Source organism: Elephas maximus, chromosome 2 (assembly GCF_024166365.1).
Source record: "Elephas maximus indicus isolate mEleMax1 chromosome 2, mEleMax1 primary haplotype, whole genome shotgun sequence".
In the NCBI taxonomy this organism is placed as follows: domain Eukaryota; kingdom Metazoa; phylum Chordata; class Mammalia; order Proboscidea; family Elephantidae; genus Elephas; species Elephas maximus.
This window is the reverse complement of record NC_064820.1, coordinates 98765349-98782761: the sequence shown is the minus strand read 5'-3', so window position 1 is coordinate 98782761 and position 17413 is coordinate 98765349.

Here is a 17413-nt window from a genome sequence, read left to right as displayed (position 1 = left end):
TTCCGACTTCAGAAGTTGGTAAAAATCTTCAATTTCTTCATCTTTGGCCTTAGTAGTTGGTGCATAAATTTGAAAAACAGTCATATTAACTGGTCTTCCTTGTAGGCCTATGGGTATTATACTATCACTGACAGCATTGTACTTCAGGATAGATCTTGAAATGTTCTTTTTGACTATGAGCACAATTGGTTCCTCTTCAAGTTGTCATTCCTGGCATAGTAGACCATATGATTGTCTGATTCAAAATACCCAACAGCAGCCCATTTCAGCTCACTAATGCCTAGGATGTCTATATTCATGCATTCCATTTCATTTTTGATGACTTCCAATTTTTTTTAGATTCATAATTCGTACATTCCATGTTCCAATTATTAATGCCTGGTTACAGCTTTTTCTTCTCATTTTGTGTTGTGCCACATTAGCAAATGAAAGCTTGACGCCGTCCAAAAGGTTGATTCTACTTTGAAGAGGTGGCTTTTCCCCAGTCATAATTTGAGTGCTTTCTAACCTGAGGGCCTGGCCTTCTGGCACAATATCAGATGATATTCGGCTACTGTTCATAAGGTTTTCATTGGTCAATTTTTCAGAAGTAGACTGCTAGGTCCCTCTTCCTAGTCTGTCTTAGTCTAGATGATCCACTGAAACCTGTCCACCAAGGGTGACCCTGCAGGTATTTGAAATACCAATAGCAAAGCTTCCAGTATCACAGCAACACACAAGCCATCACAGTACAACAAACTGACAGACACATGGTGGTTTCAGATATAAAAGAGATTAAACAAGCAAGCCAGAGAGGCAGAAATGATGAAGATGTCAAACCACATAAAGATAGCCCAGGAGCAGAAGCTCAAAAGACAAAGACCTTCCTCCAGAGCCAACAGAGAAAGAAAGACTGACCCTAGAATTGACACCTGAATTCAGACGTCTAGCCTCCTATACTGTGAGAAAGTAAATTTCTGTTTGTTAAAGGCACCAACTTGTGTTTCTGTTATAGAGCAATAGATATCTAAGACATCCAGCACTAAGCATAATGTGGATATATAGCACCACTGAATAAATATTGTTTGACTGAATAAAAAAAGAAAAGAAAATTATTTAGTATACACTTTGTGAGTAGATGAGTACACAGGCATTTTTCTGAAGAAATATAAAATCCATAAGCTGTCATCGTGACACAAAAAACACATACATACTTCTACCCAACTAAACCTATTTTTTAAATAGAAAGTGCTAGTCAACTGTTACACAATTACAGTAAGGGGTATTGAACAATGATAGCAAAGAATAATGAACTGGATGTCAGAAGAGACTCTGAAATATGCTCTTGGACGTAGATCAGGTAAGCTGAAAGGAAGAAATAACGAAGTAAAAGAACAGAACAGAAGATTTCAAATGGTGGCTTGAGAAGACAAAGTAAAGTATTGTAATCAAATGTGCAAAGACCTGGAGTTAGGAAACCAAAAGGGAAGAACACGCTTGGCACCTCTCAAACTGAAAGAACTGAAGAAAAGATTCAAGCCTTGAGTTACATTATTTAAGTTGTCTGTGGGCAAAAAAAATTGAATAACCCAGGAAGCATCAAAAACAGATTGAAGGAATACACAAAGTCACTGAACTAAAAAGAATTGGTCGATGTTCAACCATTTCAGGAGATAGCATATGATCAAGAACTGACAGTACTGAAGTAAAAGTACTGAAGGCATTGATTAAAAAAAAAAAAAAAAAAAGACTCCAGGAATTGACGGAATACCGATAGAGATGTTTCAACAAGGAGATGCAACCCTGGAAGTGCTCACTCCTCTATTCCAAGAAATTTGGAATAAAGCTACCTGGCCAATCGACTGGAAGAGATCCATAAGTGTTCTTATTACAAAGAAAGGCGATCCAACAGATTGTGGAAATTACCCAACTATATCATCAACATCACATATAAGTAATATTATGTTGAAGATAATTCAAAAATGGTTGCAGCAGTACATTGACAGGGAACTGCCAGAAATTCAAGTAGGATTCAGAGGAAGATGCAGAACAGGGGACATCATTGTTGGTGTCAGATGGATCTTGGCTGCAAAAAGAGAGTAACAGAAAGATGTTTACCTGTGTTTTACTGACTATACAAAGGCATTTAACTGTGTGGATCATAACAAATCACGGATAACAGTGCAAAGAATGGGAATTCCGGAACACTTAATTTTGCTCATGCAGGACTTGTACATAGAACAAGAAGCAGTCCTTTGAACAGAACAAGTGGATACTGGATGGTATAAAATCAGGAAAGGTGTGTGTCAGAGTTGTATCTTTCACCATACTTATTCAGTCTGTATGCTGAGCAAAGGAACTGAGAAATTGGACTATATGAAGAAGGATTGAAGAAAGACTCTTTAACAGCCTGTGATATGCAGATGACATAAACTTGCTCGCTAAAAGTGAAGAAGACATGAAGCACTTATTGATGAATATCAAAGACTATAGTCTTCAGCATGGATTATACCTCAACATAAAGAAAACAAAAATCCTCACAACTGGACCAATAAGCAATAAACGGAGAAAATATTGAAGTTGTCAAGGATTTCATTTTACTTGGATTCACAATCAATGCCATGGAAGCAACAGTCAAGGAATCAAATGACATATTGCATTCAGCAAATCTGCTGCAAAAGGCCTCTTTAGAGTGTTAAAAAACAAAGATGTCACCTTGAGGACTAAGATGTACCTGACCCAAGCCATGGTATTTTCAATTGCCTCATATGCATGTGAAAGCTGAACAATGAATAAGGAAGACCAAAGAAGAATTTATGCCTTTGAATTACGGTGCTGATGAAGAGTATTGAATATACCATGCACTGCCAGAACTAACAAATATGTCTTGTAAGAATTACAACCAGAATGCTCCGTGGAAGGGAGGATGGAGAGACTTCATCTGACTTATCGTGGACAAGTTATCAGGAGGGACAAGTTTTTGGAGAAGAGCATCATGCTTGGTAAAGTACATGGCCAATGAAAAAGAGGAAGACTTTCAATGAGATGGACTGACACAGTGGTAGCAACATTGGGCTCAAATATAGCAACCACTGGGAGGATGGCACTGGACTCGGCAATGTTTCAGTTTTGCACTGGGTCACTATGAGTCAGAACTGATTTGGCAGTACCTAACAACAACAACAGCATTACACAAAAGGAAACTTTCACAATATTTGGACCAAACTTCTTGCAAAATAATGAAGAAGATTGGGATGAAGGTTTTTCAGTCATTTAAAAATATGTGCAATAAAAATAAATAAATAAAACAAAAACATGCGGAACACTCTTTATGTACCTGACCTTGAGTGTATGTGTTTTTATATTGTACGTAAGTAGCCCTGGTTGCACAGTGGTTAAGCATTTGGCTGCTAACCAAAAGGTCAGCAGTATGTACCCACCAGCTGATCCACAAGAGAAGGATGTGGCACTCTGCTTCCATAAACATTACAGCACTGGAAACCCTAGGGGGCAGTTTTACTCTGTCCTATACGCTCACTATAAGTCAGAATCAACTGGATGGCAATGGGTTTTTGGGTTTAATATTGAGCTAAACATTGGCACCATTCATGTAGTATATAAGATTATGCCCCTGACAAATTCTTAAAATTCATACTCTTTTTCAGTTTTCTTTCATAAATTTTTTGTGAAGTGGTATTTTTCATTTGGTGTTTCACTTAATGTAACATTGTTCCTATTGTTAGGTACCGTCGAGTTGTTTCCAACTCATACAGACCCTATGCACAACAGAGTGAAACACTGCCCCGTCCTGCACCACCCTTACAATCGTTATACTTGAGCCACTGTGTCAATCCACCTCATTGAGGGTCTTCCTTTTTTCCTCTGACCCTATACTTTGCCCAGCATGATGTCCCTCTCCAGGGACTGATTCCTCCTGACAACATGTCCAAAGTATGTAAGATGCAGTTTTGCCATCCTTGCATCTAAGGAGCACTCTGGCTGTACTTCTTCCAAGACAGATGTATTTGTTCTTTTGGCAGTCCATGTTGCATTCAATGTTCTTCACCAACACCACAATTCAAAGGCTTCAATTCTTCTTTGTTCTTCCTTGTTCATTGTCTAGCTTTCACATGCATATGATGCGACTGAAAATATTATGGCTTGGGTCAGTTGTACCTTAGTCTTCAAGGTGATATCTTTGCTTTTCAACACTTTAAAGAGGTCCTTTGCAGCAGATTTGCCCAATGCAACCTGTCTTTTGAATTCTTGACTGCTGCTTCCATGGGTGTTGACTGTGGGCCCAAGTAAAATGAAATCCTTAACAACTTCAATCTTTTCTCTGTTTACCATGATGTTGCTCCTTGGTCCAGTTGTGAGGATTTTTGTTTTCTTTATGTTGAGGTGTAATCCATACTGAAGGCTGTGGTCTTTGATCTTCAAGTCCTTTTCACTTTCAACAAGCAAGGTTGTGTCATCTACATAACGCAGGTTGTTAATGAGTCTTCCTCCAATCCTGATGCCCTGTTCTTCTTCATATAATCCAGCTTCTCAGATTATTTCTCAGCATAAGGATTGAATAGATATGGTGAAAGAACACAACCCGGATGCTCACCTTTCCTAACTTTAAACCAATCAATATCCCCTTGTTCTGTCCGAACAACTGCCTCTTGATCTATGTAAAATTTCCTCATGAGTACAATCAAGAGTTCTGGAATTCCCATTCTTCGCAATGTTATCCATAATTTGTTACGATCCACACAGTCAAATGCCTTTGCATAGTCAATAAAACACAGGTAAACATCCTTCTGGTATTCTCTGCTTTCAGCCAGGAGCCATCTTGCATCAATAATAATATCCCTGGTTCCATGTCCTCTTCTGAAACCTGCCCAAATTTCTGACAGTTCCCTGTCGATTATACTGCTGCAGCCATTTTTGAATGATCTTCAGCAAAACCTTGCTTGGGTGTGATGTTAATGATATTATTTTATAATTTCTGCATTCAGTTGGATCGCCTTTCTTGGAAATAAGCATAAATATGGATCTCTTCCAATCAGTTGGCCAGGAAACTGTCTTCCAAATTTCTTGGCATAGACGAGTGAGCACCTCCAGCACTGCATCTGTTTCTTGAAACATCTCAATTGATATTCCGTCAATTCCCGGAGCCTTGTTTTTTTCCAGTGCCTTCAGTGTAGCTTGGCCTTCTTCCTTCATTACCATCGGTTCCTGATCATATGCTACCTCTTCAAATGGTTGAATATCGACTAATTCTTTTTTTGGTGTAGTGACTCTGTGTATTCCTTCCATCCTCTTTTGATGCTTCCTGTGTCGTTTAATATTTTCCTTACAGAATCCTTCACTATTGCAACTCGAGGCTTGAATTTTTTCTTCAGTTCTTTCAGCTTAAGAAACGCCAAGGATGTTCTTCCTTTTTGGTTTTCTACCTCCAGCTCTTTGCACGTGTCATGTAGTACTTTACTTTGTTTTCTCGAGCCACCCTTTGAAATCATCTGTTCAGTTCTTTTACTTCATCATTTCTTCCTTTTGCTTTAGCTGCTGGGCATTCACGAGCAAGTTTCAGTTTGTCGTACTATGGGGGCTTGCATGTTGCTGTGATGCTGGAAGCTATGCCACCGGTATTCAGATACCAGCAGGGTCACCCATGCAGGGCAGGTTTCAGCTGAGCTTCTAGACTAAGACAGACTAGGAAGAAGGACCCAGCAGTCTACTTCTGAAAAGAATTAGCTAGTGAAAACCTTATGAATAGCAGCGGAACATTGATATAGTGCTGGAAGATGACTTAAAAGAGGACTAAAGAAGAGCTGCCTCTTCAAAGTAGAGCCAGCCTTAATGATGTGGATGGAGTAAAGCTTTTGGGACCTTCATTTGCTGATGTGGCAAAACTCAAAATGAGAATAAATAGCTGCAAACATCCATTAATAATCGGAACCAGAATGTACTAAGCATGAATCTAAGAAAATTGTAAATCATCAAAAATGAAATGGAACGCATAAACATCGATACCCTAGACATTAGTGAGTTGAAATGGACTGGTATTGGCCTTTTTGAATGGGACAATCATATAGTCTACTATGCTGAGAATGTCAACTTGAAGAGGAATGGTGTTGCATTCATCATCAAAAAGAACATTTCAAAATCTCTCCTGAAGTACAACACTGTCAGTGATAGAATAATATCCATACACCTACAAGAAAGACCAGTTAATATGACTATTATTCACATTTATGCATCAACCACTAAGGCCAAAGATGAAGAAGTAGAAGATTTTTATCAGCAGCTGTAGTCTGAAATTGATTGAACATGTAATCAGGATGCATTGATAATCACTGGTGATTGGAACGTGGAAGCTGGAAACAAAGAAGAAGCATCTGTAGTTGGAAAATATGGCCTTGGTGACAGAAACAATGCCAGAGATCGAATGATAGAATTTTGCAAGACCAATAACTTCTTCATTGCAAATACCTTCTTTCACCAACATAAACAGGGACTAGACACATGGACTCACCAGATGGAACACACAGGAATCAAATTGACTACATCTGTGGAAAGAGATGATGGAAAAGCTCAATGTCATCAGTAAGAACAAGGCCAGGGGCTGACTGTGGAACAGACCATCAATTGTTCATATGCAAGTTCCAGCTGAAGCTGAAGAAAATCAGAGCAAGTCCACGAGAGCCAAAATATGACCTTGAGTATATCCCACCTGAATTTGGAAACTATCTCAAGAATAGATTTGACTCATTGAACACTAGTGACCGAAGACCAGACGAGTTGTGGAATGACATCAAGGACATCATCCATGAAGAAAGCAAGAGGTCACTGAAAAGACAGGAAAGAAAGCAAAGATCAAGATGGATGTCAGAGGAGACTCTGAAACTTACTTATGAACGTCAAGCAGCTAAAGCAAAAGGAGGAAATGATGAGTAATGTAATATATAACATGTAAATAAAATAATTTGAAACGGGAAAGAAAATGAAACAGCAAAATAAATAAATTAGCAGAGTTCAGAGGGATGATGTGTCAGGTACAGCACTATCCTGAGACATCTTTCTTCTTCCATTTCTTCTTCCATTTCTTCTTACCATGATTTCATTGAGGCAGACCCTTTGTTTACCTTGATATCTTCATGTACTATTTAATGTTGCCAATGGAATGTTTATCTTAGCGGAACTCTAGAAAGACACCATATTTCTCTTCCAAACTGGTCCCCACCTTGCTAAGGTGAAATGTCTTTCAATGCCGAGAACTGAAAGGCTGTAGACACTATTGAAAAAATATTCATTTTGGAATAGTTTCTCAATCCTCTATCAAACTGAACTAAGAATGAAAATTCAGTACTATACTGTTTTTTATCTCTTTACATATTTTTATGTTCATGAGGAATTATTGCAGAAAAAAGCATCTTTACTTTTACTGCTACTGATATTTGCATTACATGAGCAAATATATCTTCCATTATACTACAGTATATTCTTTTTTTAAGATGTGCTTTTTCAAATACTGTATTATGCCTTGAAAGTACATAATAACTATGTTAAACAACATTATTTTTCTAAGAAACGGCACATTTTGTGTTATCTACTGCAATCATTTTGCATTTAACGTGAGTTGAAGAGACAGCCTTCTCTGGGTGAACTTTCTGGTGACAAACTTTGAAACTGACAGATTAGAACTGATTTGGGCTTGTCAAAATACCATACCGTACAGCTATCAGCACAAAATATGCATGAGCTTTTACAGATGGTGGACTGCTGGTTTACATAGCACCAATGTTAGTAAACCTACTGCTGGTTAAGTTAATAGTGTCACAATCTATCTTCTATGGCAGGTGTAAATGACTTTTACCATATCAATAACTAGTTTACAATGATGTCCCTTTAGTACTTAAAGCTTGCCATTGATTTTGCATTTTGTACAGGATAACATATATAATTCCCATATTTTGTTGTAGAGTCAGTATTAAAATTAACCAAACATTTATGGGCTTGAGGAGAATTTATTAAAAAATACCGGCCTAGTCAATTACCAAATTACCTGCTAATTACTCCATATGACAATAGGGATTTCAAGTTTATAACTTTCATTTTACATGGATTAGCATTGAAACTGAACATTCCCTAAGACTCTGGTATGTTAATGAACCCATGTGAAAAATCCTCCTGAAATAGCTGCTATTATAATGTGGACAGCTTAATTATTTGGAAGGTATTCTATGATGAATATTAAATTAACTGAACAACCTTGATTGCTGTACTAACCTTTAGTAAAGTCTACTGATTTCATGATCACCATCAATATCACCATTATTATTTGTAATACTTTAAATTTGTATAACATTTTACAATCTAAAAGCACTTTTACATGTAAAGTAATCCCTCTCCAATTTTAGCTCCTATTAAGTGAATTTCAAATATATATAAATACATATATATAATCTTTCACAAGAGTGGAACTGATATTCTAGTATTTAGTATATATACTAGAAGATAATTTTTAAAAAATGAAACTTGGAGTTGGGAGTCTCAAAGACAAGTTAAAGTGGGTTGTCCAGAAATAGAGATTCTTACAATATTATTTGAAAAGATAAAAGAAAGGAAATTCTAGTCAGAAAACCATGTTCTGATGGAAACTGAGAAGGAATGGATGGAAGTAAGAGGACCTGATGACAAGTGCTTCGGCAGGAAATTATTTTGGGCAGAGTATAGCTAAGAATACAAAAGCCAGGCTACAGGAGAGGTAGTTTGTGAAATTCCTACTCAGTGATAATGAGCAGGTCGTATAAAGTGTTACAGTTTTTGTAGCTAAGCATTCAAGTTACTCTATGCTTTATAGTCCACTTTCAGACCAGGGAGGTAAGAACCAAGAAACTGGAGTAAAAAGTACAAATGCTGTGTAGAGAAAAAAAAGCTACTCAGTGTGCTTATTATGTGGGGAAAAATGTAATAATCATCTCCTTTAAACTGCAGAGCAGAAAGACCTTGAAAAGTTTATAAAAAGTATAAGATGATATATGAAAATGGGTTTGTACCCATTATTACTACTTTAAAATGTATAAACTGTCATTGATATTTTTATATTGATATCGTAATCTAGTGTGCTGGCTTTATTATTGCTCCTGTTAAAATATTGATTATATCTGTAACTCCAAGCCTCTGTACACAATTCTACTTTTATTTTCCAGTTCAATTGCAAATTTACAACTACTGAAAAGATCCTAACTTATTTTAGATCCACAGCCATCTTTTTAGTATAAAATTTAGTGTCTCATGATTCTTTTATGGTTTTCAAATTGTAAATAGGAAGCTACAATAAAAATAAATTAAACTAGGAAACCTGCGGTTAACATTTGATCTCCAATTGATAGAAATTCTCATATTCTGAACCATAACACCGTGCTCAGCTATTACATGAATGGCTCTGACAAATCCTGGTATTCACACCCTTATGAAGTCTCCTCCTACATTGACTCTGGTTTTGTTCATGTGACTTGCTTTGGCCAGTGGTAAATTAGCAAGAATAAAGCAAGCATCAAAAGAAAATAAAACAAAACCAGTTGATTATGACTCATGGTTCACTCACGGATGTCAAAGTAGAACTGTGCTCTATAGGGTTTTCTGGCTGTGATCTTTCAGAAATGGAATGCCAGGACTTTCTTCCAAGGCAGGTGCTTCAAGGTAGACTCGAACCATGACAGTTTAGGTGAGTACTTAACCACTTGCACCACCCGGGGACTCCTTATAAAGCAAGTAGGAGCTTTAAAATTTTTACCTCAGACATGGATTGGACTGGACAATGGGTTGGAGAGGGATGCTAGGGAGGAGTGAGCTTCTTGGATCAGGTGGACACTTGAGACTATGTTGGCATATCCTGCCTGGAGGGGAGATGAGAGGGTGGAGGGGATTAGAAGCTGGCGGAATAGACACGAAAAAAGAGAGTGGAGGGAGAGAGGAGACTGTCTCATTAGAGGAAGAGTAATTGGGAGTGTGTAGCAAGGTGTCTATGGGTTTTTGTGTGAGAGACTGACTTGATTTGTAAACTTTCACTTAAAGCACAATAAAAATTATTTGAAAATAATAATAATAATTTTTTTACCTGTTGGAGGTTTGCCCTTTGGAACATCTATTCTTGGAATCCAGAGACCACCATGTTTTGAGATAGTCGAAACTAGACACATGGAGAGGCTACATGGAGGAAAACTGAGAAACGGATTCGACACCTATAACCAATGACCTATATATATTGCACTATTCAAGCTGTCCCAGCTACGCCTCAGGCTTTCATGTGATCTCAGCTGAGGATTCTGGCATCATGGAGCACAATTCTGAACAAATAAAATACTGGCTGTTTGAAGTAACTGAGTTTTGGGGTGGTTTTTAGGCAGCCAAAGAGAGCTTAATCAGTGCTTTATGAATTTTGAAATACAGATGATGTTATAGAAAATGAACAATAATTTCAGAAGTTAAATATTAATATTAATCATAACATAGTCTCCAGTTACAAAACATCATTCTTTGATGATACTTAATATTTTTCCTAAATATAGTTTCAGCTTAGTTTAAAAACAATAAAAAAGACTTGCCTATATCAATTGACATACTTACCATACATTTCTTAGTTTTTTTTAAATTTATAGTAACAATACATTTTATATTTCTAGTGCTATAACATCCTAATTCTAATCAAGAATTATGTTTATCCCAAAAAAACACACACACACAAAAATAAATATATTAAAATTTAGGGTAAAGAACATTTGACAAAGTGAAATATATTTTATTACAATCCTGCTGAATTTTTAGACATAAAAATATGTTTTCCTTTTGTAGAATGAAAGTATTCACGATTACTGAATCAAATATTTGGTGTAGCTTATGTTTTCAAAGGTATACTGGCATCATATATGATTCAGATGCAAATATTCCTGAATGATTGCCATTGAAAGAAGCTCTGTGTATTGATTACATTTCTATTACTATAGAATTTGTAAAATTAGTGTTAAATTCTTCTGCAAGGGGGGAAATCTGATGCTAAATTACTATCATACAGCTCATTGATTTTGACATGCATATTAAAGGAAAAAACAACAAGCCTTATCTACATTTGCCTTACACTTTTTGGGAGACAGAGGGTAAAAGTGAAGTGAGGGACATAATTTTATTTATTTAAGTAAAGTCCTAAGACTAAAAGAAAATCTATAAGGTTTATTGCAGGTTTATAATTACCTGAGTCAATGAGAGTGATACAAAATTTAATTGTGTGGATAGAACAGAGATTGTATTTTTTTCCTGTAATATAACTCTCCCATCCCTCTAACCACACCCCCTCGAAAAAAAAATGAGAATTTGCCTTTCTTATTTCTCATTCATTTCCATTTGTTTTATGTTATTTATAATGCATTTGGAAAAGCTGTGACTTTTGACAGTTGAAAATGAACCAAAAGAGAGAGGAAAGAGGCTGCTACATTTAGAAATATGAATTTAATCCAACATAAACAGAAGTAACACTCAAATTCACAGAATTTCATAGTAACATTTTGCACATTGGAGTTGCCACCTATGAATGAACAACTATGTTCATCAGGACACGTCTCTTCACAGGTTAGAGAAGTATGTTATTAGCAATATCAAAATTTGAAATTAAAACCAATTCATAAATCCTGTTGATTATTTTCTTAAGCTAAAGAAGGTACCCCCGGATAGCATAAAAACGCTTTGGACATTACCAACACTTTACAACATTTAACATTGTTAGAACTGAAATTTTGGATACTCTGTATAAATCATTGACTGTACATGGGCATCACACTGACATGAGGGTGATACAGTAAATGGCAATATGTCGGTGTGATCACTGAGGTTTCCTTTAGCATGACTACCCGACACAATGGCAAAACCAATGATGGGTGATCCACAATCATCATGAAGACTGATGAATTAGTAAAGTGAACTCAGCCAAACTAATTTATATACTTCAAACCAACTTCTTTATCTTATACTTAAAAGACTGTCCTTACCTCATTTTTTTCAGTTTTTCATATGACGATATATTAAAAAAAAAAAAAACCCTTACCATTGAGTTGATACCAACTCATAGCCACCTTACAGGACAATGTAGAACTGGCCCATAGAGTTTCCAAGGAGCAGCTGAGGGATTCGAATAGCCCACCTTTTGATTAGCAGCCAAGCTCTTAACCACTGCACCACCAGGTTAGAGGATGATATTGTACATGTAAATATGTATTTATTGGACTAATAATGTTCCCTGAATATTTCAGTTCTGAATTATCAAATGAATATCTTCCACTGAATAGAAACTTTTTCTACACCTTGGTACTTAATCTTGATATTTTTCAGTAATATCCACACTAGATAGGCTCTTAAAGAATCACAACTAATTAGAAATACCTGACTTGTTCCTTTTTTTTTTTTTATTCACTTATTTTTAGAGACTTCCAGGACCTTTTTTGTTTTTTAATTTTATTGTGTTTTAGGTGAAAGTTTATAATGCAAATTAGTTTCTCATTCAAAAATTTATACACAAATTGTTTTGTGACATTGGTTGCAATCTCCAAAATTTGTCAGCACGCTTCCCCTTTCCCTTTCCACCCTGGCTTCTCCATGTCCATTCATCCAGTTTTCCTGTGCGTTCTTGTCTTCTCATCTTTGCTTTTGGGCAGGTGTTGCTCATTTGGTCTCATATACTTGATTGAACTAAGAAGCATGTCCCTCATGTGTGTTGTCATTCTATAGACCTGTCTAATCTCCGGCTGAAAAGTAGACTTCAAGGGTGGCTTCAGTTCTGAGATAGCATGTCCAGGGGCCATAGTCTTGGGATTCCTCCTGACTTGTATGTTGATCATCAAATTTGAAAAAAACAAATTAGTGACATACAAGCTTCTTACATAACGAGCTCTATATTTTTAAAGCCTTATTCTAAATCAAAACACATTTTAAAGGTCTAGCATACATTTCCATTTTCATACTGTATTGTTACATGGCCTTGTGCAAAATGGAATGTATCTATAAATATAAGTAGGAACATAAATATAAATATACATATATACACACATCTGTATTTTAATTTACAGAGCAGCTTAGATTTGGGTGTTTTTAGCTCACTCCATGGGAATACTGGGCCTCTCTTATGCATTACAAATTAAGGGCAATGATAGTATTGAAAAAAAATAAAGAGAAGGGACCAGAAAGAGATAGTCCAGAGGGAAACCAGCAAGGTCTAGAAGTTATGTGTTAATTCAAAACCGTGGGGTTGGGGAATAAAGAAATGGAGATTTTGTGAAAGTAGCGAAACATTGCCTCTGGGGTAAGTGAGCAGGAGAAACAGCCATAAAAATTTAAAGGGCGCTAGAAATTTACTCAGATGCCAAAGGGAATCTGTGGAAAAATTATTGGATTTGTTGCATGAGAAATTTAAAGTTCAAATATAGCATCTCTGGGCTTAGTGACGGATGTGTTCAATGAATAGGCCCTGTCTTTGTGTTTTCTCTGTAGGCAAACAGATGCATCATACAAGCATAAAAAAACATAAACCCATATACCTTCACAAATAACAGAATGATATATTTATGATAGACCTGGATATGGAATTCTTGTTAATTTTTAACTTATTATATAGAATGGAATCTCTTCAGGAGTATTTGCGGTAGATGACTCATTAATATTATTTAAGAAACAAAATCTTTTATTTAGTAGGATGTTATATATTTATGTGTCACCTCATTTGTAGTGTAAACTATCCTAAGATATAATGCTTTAACATCATTTTATTTCATTTGTAAATGATGGGATGATATAAACACCTCTTACCTTTTACTTTTCACTTCAAATTGACTCATATTCATATTATTTGAATATAGAAAATATTTTTTAAGTTATTAGTGAAAACATAATCTCATGTCAGATTACCAGTTTGGATCTATTCCTATCTTCCGAGGATCTACTATCCTGAGTAGACTTTAATGATATAATCTCTTTTCACTCAATTTTTGCTAAGGAAAACAAACAAACCAATAAACTCTGGTTCCTGAGTACACAGGAATAAACATACTTTTTTTTATTGTGACATCTTCTTCTTACAAGTCCCAGTAATGCACTTTGAGAAACAATTTATTTTTTAGTACATTATTGTAAGATAAGCTGACAGCAAAACCTCTTAATGAGCAATGTAAAAAAGTAGAGAAGGCAGATTTCTTATTTTCCTTCCATTTTAAAGTTTCAGTTTAACCATAATATAATTTTGGTATCAAACAAAAAAAAAAAGGTACCTCATAAAATATTTTAACCCACTTTAAACATAAGGTTACATTATAAAGAAGTTAAGACCTAATATAAAAATTTCTGTCAATTATGAAATGCAATGTTCTGTATGTTAGTCAAATTTAATTTCCTTGGTAGAATTTGTTCTCCTGACTGTTGAATTTATGAAGTCAGGGGAGAGAACCAAGAACACCTGGGAAGATATCAGAGTGGAACATAGGAAGGGGTCAGAAGCTTCTCTACACGGGGTTCCCTGCTACCAGCCAATCCAATGCAGCCATGCTAGGAGACCATTTCTCCCACCAGGGGCTTTAGAGAACCACCACATACATAATAAGAGATATTACTAAGCTTACGTTATGCATATAAATTTGTGCAGAAACAGGGGAAGAAAAAAAGACAGAGAAACAGTGTTCTAAAAGAAAGCCTGGCACGTAGTAGTTCTTCAATAAACACTTGTTAAAAGGATGAATAGCTTCATTTAACAAACTTTGAAAAAAATTAAAATAGTTTCAATATCCCTAAGTTCCTCTCATTCTTCTACATGATACAAAATCTTTCAACTTATCCGAGAAAAGTTAACTTGAGGAGACTAAGTCTTAGACCACTATTTAAGAAAGTTAGAGAACCCCTCTCTCCATGAAGTATAATGGGAAGAATTCAAAGTGGTGCACTTTCTTTTCTTGAAAGATATCAGCTTATGGCAGATCATTACACATAAGCTGCTTTAAGAATTAGCAAAATACCCCATGTTATTATTTTCAGGAAGGAGGGTCAAAGTCATGTTAGTAGAAGGGATGTGACTTCTTCATGAAACCAGACTAAGTTACTACTTTGGAAAAGGTCCTTGTGTGCAAGTGATTCTTGTAGAAATTAACCAGGTTAGGCTGTTTCCTCTATATGTTCCTTGATATAATCATAGTCCATAAAAAGGGGGTAAAAAAAAAGGCTCCCAATTGATGTCTAGAATAGTGGAGATGACAGTATATACAGGCATCTTTCTGAAGCAAGAAGACACTGGTACAACCAAAGATTAGGTTAGAGTGGCTTAGAGGAAGATGATCTGTGCATATGTGTATGTGTGTGTGGAAAGGCAGGTCAGAGCGGGAGGGCAAATTCTAAGGAACAGTGATGAAGGTCTGGAGAGAGAAATTGCATGGGAAAGGTCTAAGGCTCTGAGCCCTACTGCCCTTCTTGGTATGAGAGAATGATTTAGGTCAGGGAACAAATCCCAGCCTCCTATACTGTATCACTCTGCCATATGCGCCTATCAGGGTTTAATCTGACTTTGGTCTGAAGAAAAAAAAAACAGTTTAGAAACAGACGATGCTTACTTCCTGACCGTTTTGAGTGGCACCTCTTCCCCACCATGCATTCCACTGTTCTTAAATAAATGAAGGAAAATCTCCACATTTACCAAAGGTATCTTCTAGCAATCCCCAGAAGGAGGGAAATCCTATGCTATGCACAGTGAAAGAAAGAGGAAGAAGGCTTCAGAAAATCCCTAGCCTCTGTCAGCTATTGGTATGATTTAAACAAAGGATAAAAAAAAGAATGAATGAGGCATAGTTTTGGCCTTCCAGGTGGTTACTTATATTCCCAGAAGAGCTTGTTAACGCGAAAGTACTGAGTTGTCAATTGGAGGACAATGTGAGTGAGAAATGTATACTCTTCTTCCTCCACTTCTTTTCTCTATCCCTACCACTCCACTTCACCTCATTAAACTAGTCCAGCAGGAATTAAGAGGCTTCTTAGCAGTTCCAGGTGCAGACCACCTACCAACCCTTTCTCATGCACCCAAGTGAATTGGTATAAGGAGTATGGAATTTCTGTATGGGAATTGAAGAGATGGAAGGGATTTATTGCAGGGATATTTAGAATTGTGTTAAATAAAAGCTAACACAGTATCATTTTTAATGTATGTTTAAGCGTAGATAAAAAGAGAAGTAAAAATCAAATATAAGAAAATAAACAAACATATACTTTAAATAGTTCAAAGGACCACAAACTCTAGTGATAAGTTACTTTTATATACATTACTGTACTATAACATCAGGGTAAAGACTGAGCAACTGGAAAATTCTTCCCTACCATATCAACAGTAATAAAGTATGTAAAAGTACATTGAAAACTGTAAAATATTATTACCAACTTTGCCATTATCTCATTATCTTGGTCCCCCAAAAGATATCATTTTATTCCTTCTTCACTTTGTTTCCCTGACCAGTTCTTCTTCTTTGTTCAACTATATATTCCATATCAAATGTTCTTATTTATACACTCCTAACCGGGTGGCACAATGGTTAAGCACTTAGTTGCCAACTGAAAGGTTGGCAGTTCGAACCCACCAGTGGCTCCACAGAAGAAAAGACCTGGTGATCTGCTCCCATAAAGATTACAGCCCAGAAAACCCTATGGGAGATACACCCTGTCATATAAGGTCGCTATGAGTTGGAATTGACTGGACGACACACAACAATGACCTGGGGATACCTGAGGTCACCCACAAAAAGAAGCTACACATCAGAACCAGTTAGGAAACTAAAAGTTATATTAAGCAAATCATTAAAAATTAGATTTATCCCAGGCCCTTATGTATTAGTTTCCTATGGCTGCTATAATAAGCTACCACAAACTGGGTGTCTTAAAACAACAGAAATTTATCTTCTTCCAATTCTGGAAGTTAGAAGGTTTTATAATTAACTCAAAGGGTAATTCAAGAGAGCATGGTGAGGTCAAGCCTGAATGTTTTGTACATAGAAATATTTTTTAAAGGCAAATTCTAGAGCTGCAATTCATTTCTAGGCTACCGACTCTAAGTTATATAAGGAAGTTTGGCTGGACCCTTTTCAAGTCTGACATTCTATACTCTTTTTACAAACAAAGAAAAGAAAATATGCAATAAAGCCATTTAACTAATAAATCTCCTCTTAAAACTGCATAGATTGGTAGTTTTGAGTCTAAGTGATTACCGATAATGGAAGTATATAAAATATATCATTTTGAACTTAAAGGCAAAGATGAATAATTCTAATAAGGCTTTAGGAAAAATATACCTTAATTAATGAACAGATATTTATTGAATATTCGTTATGTGCCGAACACTGTGCTTGATGTTGGGAAAATACATAAAATAATTCAT